The sequence below is a fragment of the Acinonyx jubatus genome, chromosome D3, assembly GCF_027475565.1.
Source record: "Acinonyx jubatus isolate Ajub_Pintada_27869175 chromosome D3, VMU_Ajub_asm_v1.0, whole genome shotgun sequence".
NCBI lineage: Eukaryota > Metazoa > Chordata > Mammalia > Carnivora > Felidae > Acinonyx > Acinonyx jubatus.
The window spans coordinates 12,668,384-12,696,134 of record NC_069392.1 but is presented as its reverse complement, the minus strand read 5'-3'; the positions used below and the strand labels follow the sequence as shown (position 1 = coordinate 12,696,134).

General features: G+C 50.0%; 1 long non-coding RNA gene across 1 annotated transcript; it reads left to right on the top strand.

Moving 5' to 3' along the window:
* Positions 1–356: 356 nt before the first annotated feature.
* LOC113595139 (uncharacterized) lies at positions 357–25,296 on the top strand. Its single transcript, XR_008291656.1, has 3 exons — positions 357–573; positions 17,395–17,502; positions 22,390–25,296. It is a non-coding gene; the product is annotated as an uncharacterized LOC113595139 (long non-coding RNA).
* Positions 25,297–27,751: the final 2,455 nt, after the last annotated feature.

Here is a 27,751-nt window from a genome sequence, read left to right as displayed (position 1 = left end):
GTTTACTTTCACCCTCCTTCCAGGGACAGATCCTCAGCTTCTTGGTCTGCTTAGACGGACCAGGCGGGGACAGCGTCCCGCCGTCCCGCCCCCGCTTGTTACCGTGTATCTGAGCAAAGGAATGATACAACCTGCATCGGTTTCCTTGTTTACATCTCGTTTCGGGCAAGTCTGCAAAGTCCAGGGGCGCAGGGACGGTGCGAATCGCGGACACCTGGAGGCGTCCCCGGCACATAGTAGGTGCTCCAGAGAGTTGATCCCGGGGACGGAAGCCGGGCCTCGGCACGGCGGCTGTGCCCCTCCGCGGCCGGCCGCCAGGTGTCGCCACAGACCGGGAGGCGGCGCGGCGGCGCGGCGGGCGGGCCTCACCTGGCGGCGGCCCCACCTGGCGGCGGCCGCTCCCGCCCGCCCCGCACCCCGCGGAAGCCGGGAGCTCAGGCCCTGGCGTCACCCGGCCCGTCGGGAAAGCGGCGCCCGGAGCCGCGGGGAGGGGAGATGAAAGGCGGGAGGCGGGTGCGGGCCCCGGCAGCGCCAGGTGAGGGTCGGGAGCCCCGCCCCGCGCCCGGGGACCAGGTGCGTCGGGAGCCGGGGCCGCGCGGAGGGGGGGGGAGGGGGGGACGGGGGGGGGCAGGGGGGAGGGAGGGGGTGCGGCCCGGAACCCGGATGCGCGGCTGCTCGGCCTCTGCCCCGCTGGGTGACTGTGCGCCGGTCCCCTTCCCTCTCTGGGCGCCCGCGTCCCCCGTGTCCCGAAACCCCCGCGATGCGCTCCTGTGGCTCCGAGTGGGCGCCTCGCCTGGAGCGCGCCCTGCGAGCACTTTCTATTCGCGCCTCCCTCTTCCGGATCCGCGCGAGAGGACCCGAGAGGCGAGGTCACGCGCTCGGGGGCGGGGGTCACACAGCACCCCGGGAGGGAGTTGCAGGAGTGGGGCTTTGGACCCGAGTCTGCCTTCCGGGGGGCCGAGCTCTGCCCTTGACCGCAAAGTCCTGACCTTCCCAGAGACACCCTATTTTTACCTGAATTTCGTCATTATTTTTACGTTTATTTCCATCCTCTTTGTTTTTTTGGGTATGGTGGCAAAACAGACGCAGCGTAGAATTTGCCATGGTAACCACTTTGAAGTGTGCAGTTCGATGGCATTAATACATTCACGTTGTTGTGCCACGAACACCTCTCTCTAGTTCCGGAACATTTTCATCACCCCAAAAGGAAACTCAGACCCATTAAGCAGTAATTTCCAACTCTCCCCCCCACCCCCCCCCCCCCCCCCCCCCCCCCCCGCCCCAGCCCCTGGCAACCACTAATCTGCTTTCAGTCTCTATGGATTTGCCTGTTCTGGATATTTAATTTAATTTTATTTTTGGCTCAATACCTTCATTCTATACCAGGCCATGTCAGGAACAGCCCAGGAGGCCAGGAAATTGGAATCTTTGGATCAGGGGTTCCCAAAGGTGGCCGCATGTTGGAATCACCTGGACGCTTTAACAAAACAAAAATACCCCAACGCCTGGCTTTCCCCCAGCCCCCACCACGCCCCCTGTTCTAATTTAATCGGCCTGCCACCCGGCCTGGGCATCCGGAGTTTTAGAAGGTCCCCAGGTGTTTCTAACACGCAGCAGGGTTTGAGAACCATCTTAGAAGCTTGTAGCTCCCAGAGCTCTCCGCGTCCCTTTTCCAGATGGGAAGGCTGAGGCCCCAGAGAGGGGACAGGACTTGCTCAGGGTCTCATAGAATGTGTGCGGCTGAGTATTCTTGCACTCCACCGACGTGCCCCTCACATCCTACTGCTTTAAGGTGCTTGAGCCTCGGTTTCCTCATTTGCACAATGCGTGTCTTCACGGTGCCTGCCAGTTGGCTTGCACCAATCAAAGGAAACTGTGGCTGTGGAGTGCTTGGTGCAGAGTTTGGCTTACAGCAGACTTACAGCGGCTGGTATCTCTGTGTTGGTGGTCGGGTGGTTTTGTGCTGGGGGTTAGCAGGGAATGTGGTCCCTGAAGGACCGTTAGCTCACTGAGGACTGGGACTGGGACCCCTCTGTGTACCTGGCCTTCAGTGCAGACCCTGGCATTGAATAAAAGCGTTTTCCGTGTGGCAAAGAGGCTATTTTCTAGAACGACTAACTCCTCTCCGTCTTTGCTCAGGCTGAGCGCTTTGCCAGGAGCGCCCCCACCTGTTCCACCTCCGCCTTCCCCCCCCCCCCCACCTCCCCGGCCACCCTGCCCACTCTTCAGGCCCAGGACGCTGAAATCCAGTAAATGGGTCCAGCCAGGAGCGATTGGGTGGGGGGCAGGGAGGACGGTCCATCCTTTAGACCACCATGTATGTGTGTCTTGTGACGGGGACTTGATAACAGTGTTCTTTCAGGGGCAGGGTCCGAATCTCCTGTCCCTCCCGCGGTATCACACAGCAGGTATCAGGGAGGTCCCCCCCTGAGGCCTTGATTGATCTTTACCTCCTGGGGGGGGGGTAGGGGACGGGATCATCGCTGCTTCTGTTCCCCGTTCTCCACACGCACATCCCAGGGAAGATCACAGTGGGTGCCCCCACCCTCCTCCCCTTCGTGCTTGCTCATAAAATCTCATTGTTGAAGGAGAACAAGGTGGCAGGGTCTACTCTCCGGGGAAGGTGGGCCCAGCCCCAGGGGCCGACGTACCGTGAGCCTCCAAACAGTCCTGGTAAACCCCGTCTCTTTGCCAGGGCTTCCTTGGCGAACGCGAAGCCATGTGGCCCAGGACTGGCCAGTGGGACCCAGTGCAGCTCCGTGGGGCGTTCTGGGAAACGTCCCCTCTCTCCAATCCCCGTGGCTTTTGGAGGCTGGCAGGAGAGGCTCACGGCGGAGCTGAGTCCCCGAACTGAGGTCAAGTAACATGGGTCTCTACCCCTGGCATCCGGGGAGCTCGCAAACAGCCCTGGGCAGCTTACCGTGGAGGAGTTGGAGGGGGAGATGAAGCCCTATTGTTTCAGGCCAGCCTGGAGAGACACTTTATTAGTTGTAACTGAGCACATTTCTAACCACTACAACTCTTGCCTGCACAGGTCCTTTCCCGTTCAAAGACAGAAGGAAGGCCCGGGGTGGGGGGGTGGGGGGGGGACCGGGTTTTATTTCAGCTTTTCTTTTTCCTTAGCCCTTCACTCCCTGGGGTTTATTACCGCTTGTAGCATTTGTACTGACAAAGGCTAACATTTAAAAAAAATTTTTTTTAGAGGTGGGGGAGGAGCAGAGGGAGGGAGAGGAAAGAATCTCAAGCAGGCTCCAGGGCGCAGAACCCGTCGCGGGGCTCGATCTCACGATCCTGAGATCTGAGCGGAAATCAACAGTCGGATGCTTCACCGGCCGAGCCACCCGGGTGCCCCCACGTTGACATTTTTCATCCCTCCTGTGCCCCAGTGCTTTATGAGGCTTGGGTCAGCGTTGCTCCTACAACCTTGTCACGTGTCTTACAGACGAGGAAACGGGGACTTGGGGAAGTTTAGAAGCCTGATGGTTGAGAGCTCCGTCTTGTCTGGAGCCGACGAATCGTTGTTACCCTGGCAAGTTGGCCTCCCTCACCTCCAGAACGCTCCGGCTGATTCCTTCATCGTCATTTGTTCCCAGTGTGCGATTCTTTGTCCCAGAGGCAAACCTTTCACTGCCTCGTATCGCCAGCCAGTCCCGAACAAATATATGCCCTGTGTTTAAGGGGTGTGTGTGTGTGTGTGTGTGTGTGTGTGTGTGCGCGCGTGTGTGTTGGGAGGTAGGTGGAGAAAATGGGACTTATCTTCAGTAAAATAACAGCCATCATTTATTTATCATTTATCAAGGGCTGGATAAGTACCAGGCACTGTGGCTTACTTAGCACACCCCTCTTTTTTGGGGGGGGGGTTATTTAATGCCTGCAATAGCTCAGGGCAGTTTTTCAAGAAATCAAGCCTCTGCATGGTCCAATGATTTGCCTAAAGTCACCCAGAGTGGATTTGGAACTAGGTCTGTGTGTCTGAAGCCTGTGTCTTACTTAGCCTAGGACAGGGAATGTAGACGTGTCAACAGTCCATGTGTCTCCAACCCGGCGGTGTTCCTTCCTCTTTAAGGGAAGAGATACCTGAGCTGAGCCTTGCAGGGTGGGCAGGACTCCCAGAGCTGGGAAGCCACCGCGTTCTCCTGGGGGTGGGGAGGGGGGGTGGGGGCAGGAAGGGCCTGGGCACACGTGCCTAGATGCGACAGTGTGTTTCTCCGGGGGAGCGGGGGTTATAACTATAAAACCAGCCCAGCCGGTCTCTGTGTACCTCTTAGCTGTGACTTAGCGATGAGAATGACGGCTCAGGTCCTGGGATGCCACCCAGGCTGGTGAGGAACACGGCCCAGGTGAGCAGGGATCCTGCTGGCTCCTCTCGAGGGCACCTCGGTCCCGCTGCTGGCCTCCTGGGAGAGCTGTTGACCCAGGCGATTGATTTCCTCCCATTGGAAGTCCCCGAGCACCTACTGTGTGCCGGGCACAGCCGTCGCCCTTGCAAGCGCACATCAGGCGTGACAGCGATCCCGAGGTCGACAGCATCCCGTATCATGCCAGATGGTGCGCCCCTGCTCTGTGCTTTCCATTTGGCTCATATAACCGGGCCGACTCACGATAGGTGTCATCCTCCCACCTGTACTCAGGAGGGACCATCGGATGCCAGGAGTCACGTGACTTGCCCGAGCTCCTGCGGCTGGTAAGTGGCTCAGAACTTGGGGTTCTGAAGTTTAAATTCTTCTGGTTACCTCACGCTGCCTTCATCCCATGGTATCCCCGCATGTGGGGCTCCAGAGGGAGAGGATGGCCCTAATCTGGGCAGGAAAAAGAAATTGTGGGGAGAAGGAAACCAATGGAGGCTCCACGCCCAGTGTGGGGCTTGAACTCAAGACCCTGAGATTAAGAGTTGCTTGCTCTGCCGACTGAGCCAGCCAGGCGCCCCCCCCACCCCCCCCCACCCCGTATTATTACTTTAATTGCTAGGAAAGCTAGCATTGATTAAGCACCAGCTAGGCCTGTGTTAAGCCACCCATCCCACACACCCCCCTGCCATTTAATCCTCACATGCCCTATAACATAGTTACCAGCTTCAACTCTGTCTTACAGATGAGGAAACTGAGGCCCAGAGGGATAGATAACTCGCCAAGGCCCCAGGCTCATTGCGGAAAAGCCAGGAAGTGAACTGAAACCTTTCTGGAAGCATTTTTATCACCTCCCATGACGTCGTGCTGGTACAAACCGGTTCCCTGGAAAACACAAAAGAGACACAAAAGAGAACACAAGCGCCTTTGATGTCTATGTTGGGTCCCGTGATGCCCGCACCCCCCTCGCGGCCGATTTCCAGCCTCCAGCGGTTTGACCGCCGACTTGCAAAACTCCTCTTTAACTCTCAGCTCCTAGCACACTGCTAGATCACCTTTCAGAGCGGAGGGGACCCTGGGCGGCTTCCCAAGTGTGTCTTTGGGGAGTGCTATGTCCCATGGTGCCCCTCTGAGACTTGAGGAGCCCCATCTGTGAAATGGGCCCGACCGTCCCTTGCCTCTCTCGTCTGCCTCTCGGGGCTTTGCAGCTGCGGGTTCCAGCGGGTACTTTTATTCCCTTATTTGGATCACTGTGGGGGAATTAGGCTGGGCTGGGTGGGGCTGTGGCTCCTTCCCCTCCGCCCTCGAAAGCTTTCACGGTGATTAGTTTACCTCCTGAAGGGATCTTGTTCCAACCTCACCAGGAGGGCTTCCAAATCTCCTACCTGAGATAAGAAGGCTGCCTCTTGTTTAATCTCTTAGCTTAGAGGCCACCCGCTTTAATATTTAAGAGATGGTTTCCAGGCTCAGGGCGGGGTGGGCAGAGAGCTAGATGGCCTGGCCTAGTTTGAATGTGTACGTGTATCAGGAAAAGGCCCTTTGTGCTCACCAGGCCCGCGGCGCCCGGCCTCCCGAGTCATTTCTGTAGGGTGGGTTTCACCTGTACACGGACCAGGCACCTGACAAGGGGTCTGTAAAGTCCAAGGGTGGGCCGGTGCCTGTCCCCACTCCCAGACCTAGATGCGAGTAGCACTTGAGGCCCGTGTCCCTTGGCTCCCTCTTCTTTCCCTCAGTTGGCTTTCTCCTCTTAGGACCCCTTGGGAGTAAAAATTCGAGAAGGGAGCAAACACCTGAGTGAACAGCCGGTATGTGAGCGCATTTCTGGGTGAGTGAGGCTGGCTCTCGGCCTCAGACGGGTCTGAGTTTTGTCTTTATTTCTCGCACGCTGTGTGTTCCTAGGTAAGTCACTTAACTGCCCTGAGCTTCAGTTTCCTCCCTGCAGTGGGTGATGGGGTGTCAGCTTTGGGCTGTTTTTGAGACTTTAATAGGCCCTTAGAAGTGCCTGATAGCAGCTTAGTTTAGTTTTGTTTTCTAATACATTCGTTCAAGATATAAGTATTCATCTGAATGCCTGCTGGCTAGACCTCAGACCTGTCGCCAGGCCCCCCAGCGGGAGGGCGGGAGAAATAGCCAGAGATCTACAGCCTTGGGTCTTGAATTATCCGAGTCTTGCCCCGAATCGCCAAGACTTCTGAAAGATCAGCGAAGGTGTTCGCGCCAGTGTTCCCCCACGTTCACGGGCGAAGGTGGTTTTGCAGACAGTGATATGATGAAAGCAATCGGCTGGAATAAATTGGAGGAGGTTTTGCTTCAAGCTATTACCGCCTAAGAGCCCCCCCCCCCCACCCCATAACAACCTTTTATCAAGAAGACAATTGCGTGCGATGTAACATTGCAAAAGAAAAGTTTGGTTTTTTTACATTTACCCAAAACTGTGGCTGTGTGTTCTGTTTCTGTACGCAGAGAAGAGTGCCACCTCTTTTCTCTGGGGAAAGATGGCCCTTTATTCTGTGACCGTGTCCTTTTCAGTTTTCCTTCGGTGATCAGCAAATACCCTTTCCCTTATGAAGTGAAAGTGGTGATGGATTTAAGCTTTTGAAAATTAGCTTTGAATAGGCGTTGCCTGTACACGGTGCAAAGCTAAAAGGTAGACTGTTCAAAGCAAACCGCCCTCCTTCCCTCCCTGCCTCTCAGTCATGGGTACCTCCGCTTGTATGTAAATCGTTCCTGTGATCTTGTCTAGCTCACGTGTGTGCTCCCGGGAAGAGGGTGGTGCCGTCCCCCGGCATCGGTCCTTTGGGGAGACGTTGGGGAAAGAGGTTAAAAAAGATCTTAGATGCTATTTGAATTTTATAATCGTATGCATAGTGCCGCCTGGTGTTATATTTGATTTGGGTGGGACCGTCTCATTGGTCAGGCCCACTCACCATCACGTGGTTGCTGTGGGGAAGCAGGCTCTAGCTTATGATGACACCCTTGCTTCTGTCTTTACTGTCATCTTTGAGGTCCTTACCCCAAGCTGTTTTCTGCTGGTGCAAACAGCCGAGGAAGGTTCCTCTTTTGTTGCCTTAGGGCGTGTTTGTGAGTAGGCTGGTTCCTGTCTGCTGGGTGCTCTGTGGCCGTGGAAGCACCTGGATCTCAAGACCGGATCCATAAATGCATATTTGCTGATAATAATGCTCATTAGAGAAGGCAGGTGCATGGTGGGGAGGCTTGCTGCAGTCGTGCAGACATCACTAATCGATCACTAGCAGCCATCACCAATCGATCACTAGCAGACATCACTAATCGATCACTACACACTCCTGTGAGATCAGACAGGGCCTCAGAATCCCGCTCAACACAGCGCTCTAGGGAGGGGCAAGGGAGGTGGATGGTAGACTGCACCAGACGGCCCTGTTATCACACCTTATTCTTTGGTTCCCAGACTTTGGTATTTTATAGATCAGTGTAATTTCTAAATTTGTTTTTTAATGTTTTTATTTATTTTTGAGGTGAGACAGTGCCAGCAGGGGAGGGGTAGAGAGAGAGAGAGAGAGGGAGACACAGAATCTGAAGCAGGCTCCAGGCTCTGAGCTGTCAGCACAGAGCCTAATGCGGGGCTCGAACCCACAAACTGAGATCATGACCTGAGCCGAAGTCGAACGCTTAACCGACTGAGCCACCCAGGCGCCCCCTTTTTAAAATATTTTTAAATTTATAGATCAGTGTAATTTCAGAAGAATTAGATGGACTAGCATTAAGCTGTCAGTTTTTCTTGTGAAAGAGACTAAAAAACATCTCTGCCATGTGTGAATTACCATTGGTTCATTTGTTTTAGAAAGCACATTTTTTAACAAACCAAAAAAGGTGTGAAAGACAATTTCCAAATAAAGGACAATGCGCATGATTAGTTTCACTTGAAAACAACAAAAAAATTTTTTCTCGTTGTTGTCATTTTGCTCCAGATACACAAAATCTTCATTATGTGAGCAGAAAGAGACACCTGCCTTGGTGACATATAGTGTATTTAACTTCCTCTCTGTGGGAATTACTTTCCATCTTAGCGTTTTCTGAAGACTCGTTTCTATGGACCCATAGATACTTCTTTAAAAATCATCATTACCTGCGTGGATCGGAAACATATATCTCTATTTCCTATTGGAAGCTCACTAAAAAAGCCAATGAAATCATCTTTAAGAGCACAAACCTACAAGTTCAAAGAGAATGGGAGAAGAGAGATTAGGTTATAAGAAGTACCTGTCTTAGGTAACTTTCTTGCTTGCTTCCGACCCCAGGCATGTCAACAGGAAGTTTCAAAGTCTAGTGATAAGACGGAGGTCAACAAACTTTTCCTAAAGGGCCAGATAGTAAATATGTTAGGCTTTGCAGGCCATATGGTTTCTGCTACAACTGCTCCCCTCTGCCCTTAGGGCAGGGGAGCAGTCACAAGCAATATGTGAACATATGGGTGTGGCTGGGTGCCAATAAAACTTTATTAACAAAACCCAGCTATGGCATTGCCAGAACAGATCGTGACACTCTCTCCTGACCTCCCATTGTCTAAGTCAGTGGGCCTCAACATGTCCCTTTCCTCAGTATTACCATTTTTTATCTTGTTCCTAGCACTAAATAGCACCTGAAAGTATCTCATTTAGCTGTTAATCTGCATGTCTGTTTGTTTTAGGTCTGTTTCTCCCCAAACAGAGCCTGTGATGGGAATCTGTGAGGGTTCTCTCAGATGAGGGGTGATGGAAACATGGTGAGATGGGGGAAAAAGCTAAGTAAGAATATGATTTTAAGGACAGACAGATCAGTGGAACAGAATCCGGAATCCAGAAATAAATTCACACACATAGAACTTTCAGCAAATGCCCCAGTTCCATTAGGAAAGGAAAGTCTTTTCAACCAATAGCACTGGAAGAACCGGATAAACGTTTGAAAATATAAACCTCAATCCTTACGTTGAGAAGGATCATAGACCTAAATGTGAGTGCTGACCCACAAACCTTTTAGAAGAAAAAAACCCAGGAGAATAGCGTAGCAATCTTGGGAGTAGGCAAAAGATTTATTAGAAAAGACACTAAATGCACTAAGCATAAAGGGGAAAAAAAGATAAATTGTACTTCATCAAAATTAAAACTCCTGCTTACCAAAAGACCCCCTTAAAGATGAAAAGGCCAGGAGCGAGACGAGGAAAAAAAATGCTTGCAACAAATATATCTTGTGGACTTGTATCCAGAATATATTAAAAACACTCACAAGTTCATAATAAAAAGACAACTCAATAAAATGGGCAAAAGACTTGAATAGGCATTTGAGAAGAAAAGCTCCAAGCATGGCTTATTAGCACAGGGAAGGGTTCTCAGCATCATTAGCCATCAGGGTAACGCAACCTTAGGGCACAATGAGCTATCTCACCCCCCCTACAATAGTTACAATAAGAGTCTGGCCACACTACATGTCGGCAAGGATGTGGACCAACCAGAACTCTTACACTGTTGGTATAAAATGGTGCAACCACTTTGGAAACTGCACCGTTAGGTTGTATGCCCATCTTATAACCTCCTTGTTCCACTCGTAGGTGTGTTGACCCATATGGCAACAGGTGTTCACAAAAAACGTGCAGAACCTTTTATAGTAGCTTTATCCACAGTAGCTGAAAGTTGCGTACGACTCAAATTTCCATCCACGGAAGAATGGATAAATAAATTGTTGCCAAACCCTAAGAGACTCTTCAACACAGAGAACAAACTGAGGGTTGATGGGGGGCTGGGGAGAGGGGAAAGTGGGTGATGGGCATGGAGGAGGGCGCTTGTTGGGATGAGCACTGGGTGTTGTATGTAAGCCAATTTGACAATAAATTATATTAAAAAAAAATTGTTGCCAGCATGGCGACTGCTTGGCTTTCTGGCAAGAGTTACTCAAAGTGGCTGGGGGCAGCCATAGGTTTGAGTTTAATGAGCGGATTATTACTGAGTCCGGCGATGGAAGCGTTGTCCCTCTTGGGACTAGGGTCTCGAGACCCACGGGGCTCCACGTGGCAGGGATGAAAAGCACAGTTCCTCAAGCACGCTGCTGGAGAGTGACGGTGAACAGAGCCCCCTTCTAGCCTGTCTTCCCGCCATTAAAATGTCAGGTCTCTGAGGTCAGCTGCTATCTGTCTCCTTCGCCGATGTACCTTCGGTGCCATCGTGGAGCCCGGCACACATTTAGTGCTTGGTTAATACTCACGGACTGATTGCCAGCGACTGGCTTGATGCTTTACGAGGTATGTTTAAGGAATATCAAACAATTCTAGTTTTCTTTAAGACGTCCAATTTATTTTATGATCACAGAGTTATAAATGTTCATCATAGAGAATTTAAAATCTATACAAAGCAGAAGAAAAATCAAAATCACCTGGAGATAACCCCTGTTCACTAGCACTGTACCGTGAACTTGGTCTATCTACACCAGTGGCTTTTTCAAACAGCTTCCCTGAGCACTGGTGTGTCCGAGAAGGTGCCCGAGGCATTCTCTTGAGAGGAAAGAGAGGCGGATACCTGCCTCAGAACAGGAATAACTTTCAAAGCTTTATTTAAATTTTATTTAGGAAAAAAAATGGGTTGGCAACAAAAACAATAAAAAAGGTTGAAATCCACCAGTCTCCACTGGGGAGCTGGCAGTTTTCATTCAGCTGACATCTAATTTCATATCACCATCGATAAATAGAGCAGATGTTCCGGGCTCTCCTACCATTCATGGCAATTACTGGCACTTGACCAGCCCTCGGTGTAGACTCTCCTTCTCCTCAGAACACCGCACAGTTGCGTGATAGACAAAAGGAACCTTTTCACTGCGAAAAACCAGATGTTGCCGACTGGAAAAGACCAGTGGTGGTTGAAAACAGAACCATGAATGAGTCATGTTCAATCATCTCAGACAAGCATAAAAGTATATAAGAGATTAGTGCAGAAGAGAATTTATACCAGGCTCTGCGCTGTCTGGGAACATGATTTAGATTAAAAGAGGGGAAGAAAAAATATCTCTGAGCCACCTGGCGTGCCGTAGTCAGAAGGCCTTTAGGCTTTGGATTTCAGTATCCATCACCATAACCTCTTAGATGAGTTTTATTTTTTGAAAGCCATTTGGATGCCTATCAAAACCACCGACCTGAGCTAGACTTTATGGGGTTCTGATTCAGGCAGTATGTCGGAGATGTGACAGACTGCCCTCGTGGCCAACGGCTTGTCCGGCCTCGGGACTCAAGCCCGCAACCGTGTCGGCCGCGGCATGTCCGTCCTCTGCCCCTTTGGTTTGGTGCTGAGACCGAAATATAGGCCCCCTGTTCAACTGTGCTTGGGTGTGTTGACTTATTCAAGAATATCGCGCTGGGGGAAGGGCTCAGGGGGCGGACAGGAATGGTGCACTTGCCCGGTGTCTGCGTTTCCATCAAAGAGCTACTTCGTTGCTTTGAAGTCTCTAATTGGTACTGTCCTTGGCTTCCTTTGGTTTTGGAGAATACCGTTGACTTCTCATCCAGGAGCCTGGTTGCCACACAGCTTGACTTGGCGAAGGAGAAATGCTATCCGCCAACTCGTGGTAATTTCCAGCTTCTTAAGGGTAGCCATTCTGGTGAGAATAGAGTAGTGTCTCATTTTGGCTTTAATTGGCATCTCCCGGTAACTAAAGATGTTGAACGTCTTTTCGTGCGTCCGTTGACCATTTGGAGACATTTCTTTCGTGACCTGCCTGTTGACCCACATGCCCACACCGGTAGAAGGAAGCGTTGGGTGTCGCTGTCCCATGGAACACAGCGATGATATGGGAGACCCAGACCTTTATCCTTTCTCGTGGATCAGGGATTGGATGTGGGTCCCCCTGTGTGAAGCATGTCTTTTTATGCTTCTTAAAAAAATTTTTTTTTTGAATGTGTATTTGTTTTTGAGAGACAGAGACAGAGCATGAGTAGGGGAGGGGCAGGGAGAGAGGGAGGGAGACACAGAGTCTGAGGCAGGTTCCAGGCCCAGAGCCCAACGCGGGGCTCGAACTCACGAACCACGAGATCATGACCTGAGCCGAAGTCAGACGCTTAACCACCGGAGCCACCCAGGCGGCCTAGGATGTCTTTTTAGTCTGATGTTTTGACGTCTGGAAGCTTGCTGACCCTGAGGGACTGCTCCTTCCCAGGACTAGCCATTTCCCCTGGGGAGAGTCAAGGAGCCACTTGTGACCATGCCTCTCAGATGCAAACTGGCCAATCCAGAGCCTACACCCCAACTGCCTCCTCTGTGGGCTCTTGCGCTCTGGGCCACCGTCCGCTGGCCTTCGTCACTCCAGGACCAGCTACCAGACAGCGAGGGGCAGACCCTCTGCCCCAGAGCCTGCCAGATTATTCAGATGAGCTGATCCAAGCCTGCTTCCCCTGCTTCCCCCCTTCCTCTCTGGGGAAACCAGACACAGTAAAGGCTTTCACGCAGCTTGGCCCTGTGTGGTGCCACTCCCTCCTCCCTCCATCCGTGAGTGTAGCAAACCGTCTTTTCGATGGCTGTCATTTCCCAATCTGCTGGCTTTACTTGTCCCCAACTCATATTAAAGTCTACATTTAAAAACACACCCCAGGGGCGCCGGGGCGGCTCAGTCAGTTGAGCCTCCGACTTCAGCTCAGGTCCTGATCTCGCGGTTTGTGGGTTCGAGACCCGGGTCGGGCTCGGGGCTGACAGCTCGAAGCCTGGAGCCTGCCTCGGATGCTGTGTCTCCCTCTCTCTGTCTGCTCCTCCCCTGCTCACTTTCTCTCTCTCTCTCTCTCTTTCTCTCTCAAAAAGAAATAAATGTTAAAAAAAAAATTAAAACACAGCCCAGGAAGGGGCAGGACCCTGCACGAGGCGGCTGACTGCATTGAGGGCCGTCCCTGGAGGGGCCGTCTACCAACAGCGCCCCCAGTGCCTGGACACCAAGTCCTTCCTTGAATGGGGTGGTCGGTGAAGGTCTAGGTAACCCTTCATTCCCGGGCCGGAAGTAGGGGAGGCGAGTGAGGCATCCAGTGCCCTGAGAGTGAGTGCCGCCCGCATTTTGCCCCCTAGATGCCTCTCTTGCCTCACCCCTGTCCCTGTCGTGCTTCTCTCTTCTGTCTACCCAGCAGCTAGAGAGATCCTGTGTTCCTCCTTTGTCCCCATTTCCCCTCCTCCCCAGGGCTCCCTTCTCAGGGTAAAAGCCAAAGGCTTTCCCGTGCCCTGCGAGGCCTCCATTACCTGCCTGCCCCCATCTCCCAGTGGCCTCCTCACCATCCCTCCACAGGCACATCCCACCCCAGGACATTTGCATGTCCACTGCCCTCTGCCTGGAATTCCCTTCCCCCGGATCTGCCCTTGGCTCACGTCTTCACTTCTCCCAGGTCTTTTCTTGCCTGTCATCCCTTCCTTGGTTCCGCCTAGCTCCAAAATCCCACTTCCCCACCCCCGGACCCTTCCTGTTCCTCTGCCCTGCTTTATTTTTCTCCGCTGAACGTGCCACACACCTCGCCTCTTATTTCATTCAGTGTCTGTTTTCTCCACTTGAATGTTCCGGGGGGGGGGGGTGGGGGAGGGGGGAGAGGGAGGGATTGGGGTCTATTTTGCGCGTGGCTAGAATCCCACTGCCAAGAACAACGCCAGGCACAAAGTTATCGAAAGATGATTTGCTGGATGAACACAAAGGCACGCGTCCTGGAGGAGATGTCCGGTCTGCTCCTGCTGCTCCCTTGGGTAGACGGCGGCCCGACACCCAGAATGTACCGTTTAATTAAAGATGCGTGTGAGCATCACCCTCCGGCTTGCTCGTGTCCCTCTCTCATGCTGCTCTCCCCTCCCTCTCTTCCTTTCTATCCATTTTCTTTTTCCTTCCCGCTTTTTGGTGCTTGATGGAATCACATTAAACTAATAAAGCTTTCATTACTTGATTGTACCCGTAATTACGCACACTGAGAGCTGGGTTTGTTTTGATTTTCTGTGGACTTTTGGTCGCTGATGCTTTTGAACACTTGCTTTCATCCTTCAGTCGCCACTTGACCCCCTCCCCCCCCCCGTTTTAAAAAGGATGAAAAGCTTAGAAAAACATCAGAAATATCCTTTTATTTTTCTCCGCAAATTGATTTGGAGGGTTTTGTTTTGACTTCCCTCTTGGAAATGGTGGGTGTTAAAAACAAACAAAAAAAAGAAACAGAATCACACGTTTCTAAACTGGCCATCGGGCCGTGGATTCTGGGCTGGGAAGGAGGGAAAGTGACTCTTGGTTGGGAAGGTCTGAGAGCAGCCACACTAAAGGGGAGCTTGATATGGGTCAGAGCGGGGTGTCCCCACCTCGGTACTCGTGACACTGGGGGCTGGACACTTCTGAGGGGGGGCGGTCCTGTGCCATGTGGAGTGTTGAGCAATATCCCAGCCTCCACTAGATGCTAGTGGCACCCCCCTCCCCCCAATTTGTGACCATCAAAAATGTCTCCAGACATGGCTGAATGTCCCCAGGAGGGCACAAGGACGTCTGGTGGAGGACCACTGGATTCGATCACCACCTGTGTGACACGTGTTCATAGCAGTGTTCTTCACGAGAGCTCTGAGGTGGTTGTCCGTCAACCGCCGAACGGGTAGACAGAATGTGGTGTGTCCACATGACAGAATAGTAATCAGCCACACAAAGAAATGAAGCATTGGCACGTGCGATGCTGTGGACGAGCCTTCATCACATCATGCTAAGTGAAAGAAGCCAGACGCAAAAGGTCGCATCTCCTAGGATTCTACTTACCTGACATGTCCCCAGTAAGCAAACCCACAGAGACAGGAAGTAGATTAATCGTTAGCTGGAGGGTGGGGGGAAATGGGGAATGACTGCTTCGTGGGTACAGGGTTTCTCCGTATTTTAATTCCAGTGCCGTTAACACACCGTGTTGTGTTAGTTTCGGGTGGGCAAGAGAGCGATTCGACACTTCCATAGACGTCGCCCGGTGCCCGTCACGACAGGTGCGCTCCTTAATCCCCATCACCTTTCTCCCCCATCACCCCACCCACCTCCCCTCTGGTCACCACCGGTTTGTTCTCTGGAGTTGAGAGTCTGTTTCTTGGTTTCTCTCTTTTCCCGCCTTTGCTCGTTTGTTTTGTTTCTTAGATTCCACGTACGAGTGAAATCATATGGCATTTCTCTTTCTCTGATTGACTTCTCTTAACATAATACTCTCTAGCTCCATCCACGTTGGTGCAAATGGCAAGATTTCATTCTTTTTGATGGCTGAGTGTTATTACATTGCTTTATATATATAAAAGTATATTATATATATATGTATATAATGTAAATATATGTGTATACACACACACACACACACACACGCCCCACATCTTCTTTATCCATTCATCTGTCGATGGACACTTGGTTGCTTCCATAATTTGGCTACTGTAAATAATGCTGCTATCAACATTGGGGTGCATGTATCCCTTCAAATGAGTGTTGTTGTATTTTGGGGGGTAAATACCCAATAGTGCGATTACCGGATCATAGGTTACTTCCGTTTTTAATTTTTTTTTAATTTTTATTTATTTATTTTTTTATTAAAAAAAATTTTTTTTAATGCTTATTTTTGAGACAGAGAGAGACAGAGCCTGAACGGGGGAGGGGCAGAGAGAGAGGGAGACACAGAACCGGAAGCAGGCTCCAGGCTCTGAGCCGTCAGCCCAGAGCCCGACGCGGGGCTCGAACCCACGGACCGTGAGATCGTGACCTGAGCTGAAGTCGGACGCTTAACTGACTGAGCCACCCAGGCGCCCCCGTTTTTAATTTTTTTGAGGAACCTCCATACTGTTTTCCACAGTGGCTGCACCAGTTTGCATTCATGGGCATAGGGTTTCTTTTTGGGGGTGAAAAAGTTCTGGAACTAAATGGTGGCGGTGGCTATTCAACATCGCCGGTGTGTTTAATGCCCCTGCACTGCGCACTTTAAAACGGTCAAAATGGTCAGTTTTTTGTCGTGCGGATTTTATCACAATAAAAGACTGCTAGCAACTCGCGTGAGCTCCTTTCATCGGTACGTATGACAGCCCTTCACACACATCAGGACCCTGAAGGGTAAGAGGTTTGGTCCTTCCCCTGCCCCCCACCCCCGGGGACGGGAAGGCTCTTCCCACCCCATCATTTACCCCAAAGCCGGGAGTCGCCAATCTGCGTGACTCAGATTCTAATATATACTGATTGCAGAAATGTGCCCTGGGGACGGATACTTAAAAGGCATTATTTCAGTCATCTCTTGCTTAAGCCACAACTGTTTACCGGCCCACAAGTTTGGGACTTGCTCAGCCTCTGCGGGGTGTTGGCTGGGGCCGCTCGAGTGGCTGCACTCAGCTGGGGGCTTGGCTGGGTCTCCAATGTCCAGGGTGACTCAGTGCACACGACTGGCAGCTGGTTGTGGCTCTTGGCTGGGGCGTCTCCCTTCTCCTCCGTGTGGTCTCCCTTCCCCGCACGGCGGCTGGGTTCCAGGGGGATGGAAGCGGGAGCCAATGTGACAGCACGCCTAGGCTCTGGAGTCCCCAGACGTCACCCCTACCATTTTCCGTTGGTCAGAGCAAGTCACAAGGCCAGCCCGGATTCGAGTGGCGGGGTTACGGACGGGACGTGGTGATGAGAAGAGCTGTGGAATTTGCTGCCGTGATCTCCAGCTCTCCACGGGGGGTGAAGCCATCAGTGGGTGTTTGGAGCTGTTACCACCATCCGGTGGGACCTGATGTAGGCTGGGACAGGGCAGCCGCCGTGGAGGGGAGCAGCGGACGAATCTTTGCATCCCGAGTGGCGATGCCGATACGTAGGCTTGGGCCTAGGGGATCGATAAATAGAGAAGCTTTGAGTCTGCTCTTGGTCTATAGGGCTTTTGTAACCCGATGTTCTTTCTGGGTGGCCCAGCCGTCATAATTCGGTATCTTGAGTTGCGCACGAGAGTTTGTGGTCGGCAACTCACACGTAGCTTCTATGTGTCCATCCAGGCGTCTGATTCCCTCAGGGACCTCCCGTGGTCTGACTCCGATATTCCTGAATGCTCTGCTCACAGTGCCATCGGGTTGTGTCCCAACAGTCCCCTGGTTTCCAGCATACTTCCTGTGAATGCGTAGGAGACGCTCTGATGAACGAGAATGGCTTTGGTAGTGAAACGTTCCGGCTAAATCAGCGACAGGTGATACAGGTGCGGAAAGAAGGACGCATTGTTATTTCTGTTGGCACGGGACAAGGAGATACTTGAAGAGGCTCCGTGTTGTCCTAGAAGGTTTTTCCTGGTAACTAGTCTATAACCTTGGTTATGGAGAGAGAGGGGAAAGGTGGTCAAGGAGAGAGGGGGAAGGTGGTTAAAGTCGGGAGTACGCAGAGGACAGTAGGAGGAAACTGGGAAAAACCCCTCTTAAAGGTAAGGATGGAAATCCCTCAGCAGTGATCGTGCGGCCGAATCACTTCCCTTCCGAGGGAGAAGCGGGCCCAGTCAGGCAACTTGAAGTTCTGGAAAAGGGTCTTCAGGATTGTCATCTTTCATCTCCCTCAGTAGACAGACGAAGGGACTCTGGTGTCCCCAGGCCACACAGGGGGTTAGCTTCAGGACCAGGGCTAGAGCTCAGGGCACTCGCCCCAGGTCCTGACGATCCTGGATGACTTTGGCTACAACGGGGATCGCAAATTTTCTGGACTGCACAGTGATGGTTTTGTTTTGCTTCATTTTGGTGAGGCCCATTGGGTTAGTTGCCTTCATATAAACAGGGGAATGTTCTGGGGCACCTGGGTGGCTCAGTCGGTTAAGCGTCCGATTTACAGCTCACTGATAATCCCAAGGGATCTTTATTATGTACAGGGATACATAGTAAATATAGTGAGGCCTTCACGGTGGTTTCTTAATTGATTCGGTCGAGGTAGTTTGACTGGGGACTCAAGTGTTTCGGATCCCGGTACGTTTGGTCCCGTGGGGGGCAGGACAGGGACCTGTTCATCTCCGTTAAGGTTCTGGATGGTTGACTCCGTCATGATCGCTAAGTGCCGTGTCTGTCGTAAGTGATTCCACTTGACGTGGAAGTCCCATATCTGTGTGTTCTTGGGCCAGCATTGGTTGGAGTGAGTTTCTTGGACCACGTGCACCAGGATCACCCAAGGTGCTCGTTTCTACGTGCTTCCTGACACCGGCTCCCTGAGCGGCCACGTCGGACACTTTGGATACAGGGCGTGAGCGTCTGCATTTCGACAAGCTCTCCGGTGATTTTCGCCCATGCTAACGTTGAGAGCGACTGTCTCAGCCCCTTACGTTTGTGAGATCCCTCGGTATTTCAGACCTAGGGGTCCAAGACTCTTGGGCTCCACCCTAGACGTGGATTTAGATACACATTCAAATTCCTGCTCCATCACTGGCTAGCGGGGTGACCTTGGTTAGTCTTTCCTCTCGTGGGGATTCAGTATCTCTGTCTGTAAAATGGGTACACTGATATGCTGGCCGTTCTCCACGTGCCCCTTCCGGACCCCCAGAGATATCTCTTTGCCGTTCTTACCCCGCTCTATACTCTGGGGGGCTGACCTGCATGGACATGTATCACCAGGTCCCTTTGCCTTCCTCTTCCTGTTGGAATTGGCCAGTGGAACTCACTGATGGGAGGCAGAAGGAGAGACCGACTGGAGTATTCTATTTCCCCAGCTCCTGCTGGGTGGCTCTTCTCCCATGACCTTGTGCTCCCTCACCTGGGGACACTGCTCCCCTTCATTTGGCCAAGGGTGGCCATGGCCCCCCACGATAGCAGGTAGCAGAAGCATCAGCATCCCTCACTGCTTCCTTCGAGTCTGTTCACACCTGTGTAAAGAGACCCTTTATCGGGTTCCCACAACTTACCGATACTGTATTATATACTTGAAAGTTGCTACGAGATCTTGAAATAGTCTTACCAGGAAAAAAAAGGACTGGGAATCACGTGACAGGGTAGAAGTGTTAGCTAACACGGCCGTGGTCGTCACATTGCAATCCGTTTCTGCAGTCGACACTTTGTATGCCTTACGCTTACGCAGCATGACATGTCCGTTGTCTCTCAATAAAGCTAGAAATTTAAAAAATTAAAAAAGCATGGTTATACATCTAGAAAAAGGAGAGAGCTTTTATTAAATGTTCCTCAATTAAACTCTTTTCTTTTCTAAATTTTGTTTTAACGTTTATTTATTATCGAGAGACAGAGCGTCAGCAGGGGAGGGGCAGAGAGAGAGGGAGACACAGAATCCGAAGCGGGCTCCGAGCTGTCAGCACAGAGCCCGACGCGGGGCTCGAGCTCGCCAACTGCGAGATGGTGGTTTGGGCTGAATTCCAGACTCTGCTAGTTGGAAATAACCAAGGAGATCAGAGATAGGAGAATAGTGCCTGGCCTGTGTTTGTTGAGTGAGTAAATGAATTTCTTCTGTTGGGGATGCTTCTCCTGTCATGGGCAGCTCATCGATGGAAGACGGAAGGCTTTGTTCGTTCTACCAGGAGGATGAGCACACACAAGGCAGGTTGTGGAGTAAGTGTTTTACTCCCCGGTCCTGGGTTGGGGAGGGGGACCAAGACAGGGGCACAAGGACGCACGGCGGGGGACACGGAGACCACGCACCAAAGACAAATTCTCCTCCAAATCATCCACCCTCTCGTGACCCTTGCACACCACAGGAGGGAAAAATTAGTCTCCAGTTTTCAGTCTCATTTAGAATCTGCGGAGTCCCCAAGACGGAAACGTGTCTGGAGTTTTCTGTCTCCTCCTCCCCTTCCCTGCGCCCCGTGTCACGATTATCGCTCTCTCCCAACATGACCCTGATTTCCAGCTGACGCTCTGACCGAGCAGACTGACTTCTGTCCCCAAGTGATTGGCCCAAAGCAGCAGCTGAGCCGGGGAAGGCTGGATAAAGAAGGATGCTGTATTACGTTTATGCTCACGGGGCACAGGACACTGGACGAGGCCCTATGCCGTCCTGAAAGATTTTTACCGCTACCCTTCGCCGCGCCCGTCTCTAGACCTGTGTCGCAGATGCCGGGCCCAGCGGGGAAAATAAATAAATAAACGCGTCCATAAAAACCAGACAACGCCTCCGGCTCGGCTGCCCGCTCCTGTGGCCCCAGGTGCAAGGGTACAGCGCATCATCTTTGCCTTTGGACCGCAATCAATGGAACAGGCAGGAAATGAGAGGAAATTAATTTTTCCCCCCTCTCCTCTTTCCCTCCCCTGCCATCTCTCCTGTTTTTACACAAGAGCCTTTTAAAATGTTGGTTACTCTCTGATTACAGCGCAATAGAGGTTCGAAACAGCCTCTTCTTGACTAAACTCCCTCTGCCCTTAACCAGAACGATTGGCCGGTTGCCTTGGTAATTGTCCTCATTTGCTGTGTAGAAGCCACAATTATGAAGGTTTTTCTGGGTACTGATCCTCTTAGTGCCTTTTTCTTAGAAGTTCACAAGAAGATGGGACAAAGGAGACCTAATAGATTTTATTGCTCTGGATCCTTGGAGTGCTCAGAGCCCATGACATGCGGGCATGAGCGGTGAGTGCCATTTAAATTGGCTGGCTTTGCCCGGAGAGAAAGCTTTACGCTGAGGAGAGTGGCCGAGGTTCTATTAGCTGGAGGGCCAGGGTGGGAGAATGAACTCCCAGCCCCGGCTCCTCCGGCTTGGCTCATAATGGAAACCCTAGATGGGCATCTGGGGCTGAGGGCCGGGCCACTTAACCTTTCAGTGATAATCGAAGAAAATAGACATGTAACTGCTCTCTTGAAACTCCGGTATGATTCAGGTTCAAGGCAAGAGAGCTCCGTGGGTTGTTGAAAAACCCAAACTGGAAATGTTTGGGGGCAGAGGCAGCTTCCTCCTGCCCCCCGCCTCTAAAGAGGACCAGGACTCCATTAGCTGGGGGTAATTGCAGAGAAGAAACAGGGACAAGATGACGATGATGGAGACGTTGATAGTCACGATCACCGTAATCATATAATTTAGCTGGAAAGGGTTCAAGATGCTCACATTCACTACCCTAGCTGCTCCTCACAATAGCCTGGGGGTTGGTGCCTCCTTTTTTTTTCTTTTTTTTTTTTTTGTAGATGGGGAAACTGAGACATAGGAAAGTAAAGCGATGGGTCCAGGTTGGAAGGTGACGGAGGTGATATTCACACACCAAGATACCTGACTACCGGAATCTTCCTAGCATATAAAACCTTTCGCTAAAGGAAAATCAATTCTAAGCTTTGATAGGTGTAGATTAAGGTGTTCCAGGGGCCAATGTACCTTCATTAGAAAGGCTTTGAAGCGTGCTGTGTCCCCAACTGGCACAGAAGAATGCCTGAAAGGGGCCAAGTGCATGGCTAGTTCATCTAGAGAGCCAACCCTGTTGGGCTGGTGGTGTCTTGCTGCGTTGAGAAGGATTCTGAGGCTGCGTCTGTCTGGTTTTACTGAGAAAGGGCGCCATCTTGGTGAGCAATGGCTGCCAGGAAGGAGGGATGGGGAAATCACGTGTGTGCCTCTTCTGCTGGCCCATCAGCTGGTTCCCTACCCGAGATCAGTTCACCAGATTGCTTTGAAGACATAACCATTCTTTGAAAACCCAGAATGACTTGTACATCAGGTGGCTCCAGAGCCATCCCATGATTTGCAGAAAGCCTTTTATTTGGGGGGAAAAAATGTCAAACTTACAGTAGAGTTTCAAGAATAGCAATGACACGAAGAACATCCAGATGCCCCGTATCCAGGGTCACCTCTTGTTAACATCTTGCTCTGCATTTTCCTTTTCATATATATATATATATATATAATATATTATATATATAATATATGTAATACGTATAATACATATAATACATATAATATATATAATATATAATATATTTATATATAATATAATAGTTAATATATATTATATATTTATATATAATATATATTTAATATATTTAATACTTATTTAATATAAATAGTATTTGTTTAAATATTTAATATATTTATATGTATTTAATATTTAATACGTATAAATATATGTATATTTCTTTTTTGTTTTCCTGAAACATCTGAGAATAAGTGGCACATGTCTTGGCCTTTTCCCCCCAGGTATTTCAGTGTGTATTTCCAAAGAATAGAGATCGCCTCACATAACCACATTGCAGCAGCGACATCAGAAAATTTAACACGGATGCAAGACTTGTATCCACCTTCGCTGATGCAGCTTTGTCCAACAATGTCCTTCTTCGTGTGCCTCCAGGATCCAGTCCAGTATGAGGTATCCCATGTAGCTGTCCTGTCTCTTTAGCTTCCAATTATAACACTGACGTATTTCACATCCCCATGAGGCAGAGAGATTTGAAATATCCGTCTGTGTCTTTGATTTTTTTTTTTTTTTTTAAGTAGGCTTCACGTCCAGCGTGGAGCCCAGTGCGGGGCTTGAAATCACAACCCTGAGATCAAGACCTGAGCTGAGATCAAGAGTCAGACGCCTAACTGACTGAATGCCCCAGGTGCACCTGTGTGTTTGATTATTTTTGAAAACCAAATCGATGCTCTATGCTAGTTGCGGGGCCTCCCAGAGATTACTTTGACGATTCTTGCCCTGAGTAAGATAATATCAGAACAATGAAAGCTAACATTTATGGGGCAGACATGGTGCGCTGAGCCCTTTACATGCATTATCTCATTAAACCTACAACAGTCCTGACAGCAGGATGATTCTTCTCAGTGACGGAGGAAACTGAGGCTTGGAAATGTTTTGCCTAACAGCACACAGGTGGTAAATGGAGTCAAGATTTGATCTCAGGCAGACTGGCTTTAGAAAGCACGCTTTCGTTGTGGGGCGCCTGGGTGGCTCAGTCTGGTAAGCAGTCTGACTCTTGATCTTGGCTCAGACCGTGATCTCACGGTCATGAGAGCGAGCCCTGTGTCAGGCTCTGTGCTGAGAGTGGAGCCTGCTTGAGATTCTCTCTCTCTTTCTCTCTCTCTCTCTCTCTCTCTCAAACATAAACATTTAAAAAGAGGGAGGGATTGCTTCCAGGTAGGAAAAAGCCAAGAAAGCTTCCTGGAGGAGGTAGCTTGTGATCTGGGGTTTAAAGCTTCAGAGATGGGTAAAGCATTTCCCAGGTAAGGGTACTAATCCCAGGTAGAGGTACTAATCCCAGGCATTTGCAAAGGTGGGCGTTTGTAGGAATGCACTGAGGGAAGTCTGTGGTGGAGCGGGGGGAGGGGGTGCTGTTGGCCTTAGCTCTTTTGTTTCATTGACTTGGTCCCCAAAACGGGTGCCATTTTTGGTACAGAGCCTGCCCAGCTCTACCGTGCCTGTCTTGAGGCCATGGATAATTTCTCCGGAAAGCCGCTTACACAAAAATATGTTGAGTGTCTACTGTGTGCCAGCTTGCCTAGGTGCTGGGGTTACAGCGGTGAGCGAAACACAACACAAGCTGTGGCTTCGCGGACCTGGTGTTCAGCAAACTGATCTGTAATTTACACATAAAGAGCATTTTGATGTTTGAAGGCCTCTCCGTCTGGACTACAGTTGTCCAGATAAAGGGGGAAAACCCTTCACACCAGCGTACAGGGGACCTGTCATTGAATCCAGGGCAACTCAGCCCCTCCCTGAGCCTCAGTTTCCTCATTTGTCAAGCGCAGGGGCTCAGCGAGACCTGTAAGACCTTGCCGGCCCTGAAATTCTTAGCTTCTACAAATCAGAAGAGCAGACGCACCTCGGGAACCACAGGCGTCTGTGTCTGGGCAAACCTGGACATTTACTGCTTTTGTTCCTGTTTTCACCAGGGGCTCGGGGCCCTCCTGACAGTTCACCCCTCAAAGGTAATCAGAATTCTCTTTCTGTCCGCCTTGGTTTTCTGCTCTTTGACATGCATCATAAATTATTCTTTCTCTAAATGGCAGGCGTAGGTAAGTTACCAAAAGGTCACTCAGAACCCCAATCAATCCCAGCTGCTTTAATTACTTTAGTGCTGTTCAGACTTTGTGTGTGTGTGTGTGTGTGTGTGTGTGTGTGTTAGCCACCCAGAGGAGAGGCTCAAGAACGATTTTCTGCAAAAGGCGCTGGAATTTTCTTTAAGGAACAAAGTTAATTATGCTGGCTTTTGTCCATGTTCGGAGAATCCTCATCATAATAGACCTCAGTGTATGTATAAACAACAGAGAGCCTATTTGCTGAGGCCTCCCTTGTCTTTGATGGGCTGATGGCAAATCCTGGAGATGAATTACAGGATGAACCCGGTGCAAGAATAAGATTAAAACCAGGTAAAAATAATCTATGTATTAAAATGGGTCCTCCCCACCTTTTCTCCCCGCTATCCCAGGGCTTTGCCTCAAAGCTCCCACAGGGGTCCTCGATGTTGTGTTTCATCTTTAGTTAAGAATTTAGAGGCGGGGTGTCTGGGTGGCTCAGCCGGTTAAGCGTCCGACTTCAGCTCAGGTCACGATCTCATGGTTCTTGAGTTCGAGCCCCACATCGGGCTCTGTGCTGACGGCTCAGAGCCTGGAGCCTGCTTCGGATTCTGTGTCTCCCTCTCTCTCTGCCCCTCCCCTGCTTGCACTCTGTCTCTGTCTCTCTCAAAAATAAACAAACATTAAAAGAAAAAGAAAAACAAAAGCATTTAGAGGCAATGCTAAGGGTGACAAACAGAATTCTGCTCTGGTCTCTGGTTGCCTCTAAGTGGGTCTGCGGGTGCAAGAAATACATTGTTTCAGTCAGTGTTTTGGGCAAAGTCTCAAATCTTTAAGGCTTTGGAAAAGGCGTGGGGTGCTGCTTTCTTGCTTGTGATGGGCTCCGTAATAATAATGTGTCTATATTAATATATAGAATAAATCATATAATAATAAATGGTAATAATAACACAGTAATTTACAACCATGCTATAAGAAAAACAGTAACTCAGGCTAACTTTTGAGTACGTTTACATGCATTATACCTTGCATTTCTTGTCTAATCCTGTTCTCACAACTGTTATTCCGACTTGACATATTAGAAACTCAGGCACGGAGAGGTTATATCACAAGCCCAAGGTCGCCCAGCTGGGAAGGGGTGGGTCCATCCAAGGGTAGACCCTTGACAGTCTGAACCGGACATTTAGTAACAGCTGACTTTTATCCCGGTGTACTGAGTCCCAAGAACGATGCCAAATACTTTGCATTTAACACGTGAGGATTCTCACGGCAACACCATGAAGCCGATACTGTTGCTTTTCTGAATTTGCACATGAGACTGGCTCAGAGAAGCTAGGTGACTAAGGCAAGGACAAACAGCACAGGGGAGCTAGGGTTTCACAGCCATCTGGATCTAGATCCAGGGTTGGTGAATTTATGACCCAGGGGGCCAAATGTGGCTCATTGCCTGTTTTTGTAAATAAAGTTTTATTGGGACTCAGCCACACCCATTTGTTTGTGGGTTGCCCGTGGCTGTCTTTGCACCGTGCTGGCAGAGGGGAACAGTTGCCATAGGGACCGTCTAGTCCGCAGATCTGAAAATATTTACCATCTGCGCCTTTCCAGAAGACGTTGGCCATTTCCTGTTCCAGGCTCAGTGTTCTTAATTACTATTGTCTCCTGCTAGTCTGTGAACCACGATTCCCAAGTCTGGTGGTTCCAGTGTGCTGGTCTGATGTTGGAACACAGCCTGGTCTTGACCAGAGGTGGAGAAAGACCTGAGAATTCCTGCCCTTCTAAGGGGGATACCGAGGCCCCCCCGGGGGTTCTAATGGCTCACTGGGTGTGCGTGTTTTACAGGGTGAGGTGAAGGTGGCTTAGTTAGAACATAAGGAGACCCGGGATCTTTGGAATTGCCCTGAAAGCAATGCTTGTGAGAGTTAAGTTTACCAGCAGATGCTTGTCAAATGTTCAGTCCGGGGGCCCCATCCCAGGACCTACTGATTCAGACTTTCTGGATGAGTCCTGGGAATCTGCATTTCGACCAACTCCCTGGGACCAACTCCCTGGGTGGTGCTGTTGTCCTTAGTCCCCAGGTGGACTGGGGCCCCATGGGGATGATACAGTGTCATTCTCCTCCGCACAAAGGTAGAGCTCAGCCCCAGTTAACTCACAGCCCCATTTCACCTTTGTTCTCTCTGCTGATTCTGCCTCCCTCTGAATTTAATGATAATCATGCAAGACTTGGTCTTCTGTTCTGGGCTGATGATGTTTGGTTTTTTTGTTTTTTTTTTTTTCCAACGTTTATTTATTTTTGGGACAGAGAGAGACAGAGCATGAACGGGGGAGGGGCAGAGAGAGAGGGAGACACAGAATCGGAAACAGGCTCCAGGCTCTGAGCCATCAGCCCAGAGCCCGACGCGGGGCTCGAACTCACGGACCGCGAGATCGTGACCTGGCTGAAGTCGGACGCTTAACCGACTGCGCCACCCAGGTGCCCCATGGGCTGATGATGTTTGGATGCACAATAACAAGAAGGCATATATAACTCACAAGCTGCTGTATATTCATAATGTAAAAAAGGCGTTTACTTTCATTTTAGCAAGGTCACTATGTGGTCGTAATTAATATTTTCAGATCATTTGTGGTCTATCGGTGATAATGCCAAATTAGGAAAACTTTTCTCCAGTCATGGTACTTCTTAGGTAGTTTTTTTCTGAACGGAATTTTTGTGTTTTCATTGGGGTATAATTTACATACAGCAAAACACACAACTTCTCAATGGAACATTTCCATGAGTTGTAACAAATGTATAGACTCGTGTATTAATTGCCTCCGTTGAGATTTTCGTAGTTATTTGAAAATTAATTTCATTTTGGGGAAACTTTGTTCCACTGAGGCAATGGTTACTGGAATTATTGGTAAATGTTGGAAAGCCATTCCTGTGTTTGGAATTAAACCATGGATTCCAAATTTCATGTTTAAGCTTTATAATTGAGTCACATATGATAGATTATTGATATTGCCAAGTGTCATGTATTTATTTTACTTCCTGCCTCTTTTCATCCTTCCTCCTGGTTTTGCCAACAGAATGTGAATTTCGTTATTATTATTTTTGACCAACAGTATCCCCGGTGCCTAGTAAGTAGGCGTCCAGTGAATATTAGAGAGATGAATAAATGTGATTTGGGTTCAAAGGTATCCTGAGTTCTCTGTGATTCTGCCTAATGTCAAACAGGTAACCTTCATTATACAGAAGTATTCGTAAGCAAGGTACAATCTGTCTTTAGCAGAGACAACACATCAAATTAGATTATAATAATCTAATAAGCACATGCTTATTTTTCATGCAAAACCATGCCTCTTTTCCATGCCGTTCGAGGATAGGACATTGGATTTTCTGGTGCTTTCCAGCTGGTGGCCAATCTGGTCTGCTGTATTAGACAGGGTCTTAAGGCTACAGGGCTTTTGGGCTAAAGAGGATGTATATCCTCTTTGATAGACCAGTAGTAGAGGCATCTGCAGAAGGTGAGACGAATGTTAGCTAGTGTGGCACAGAGATAATAAGATG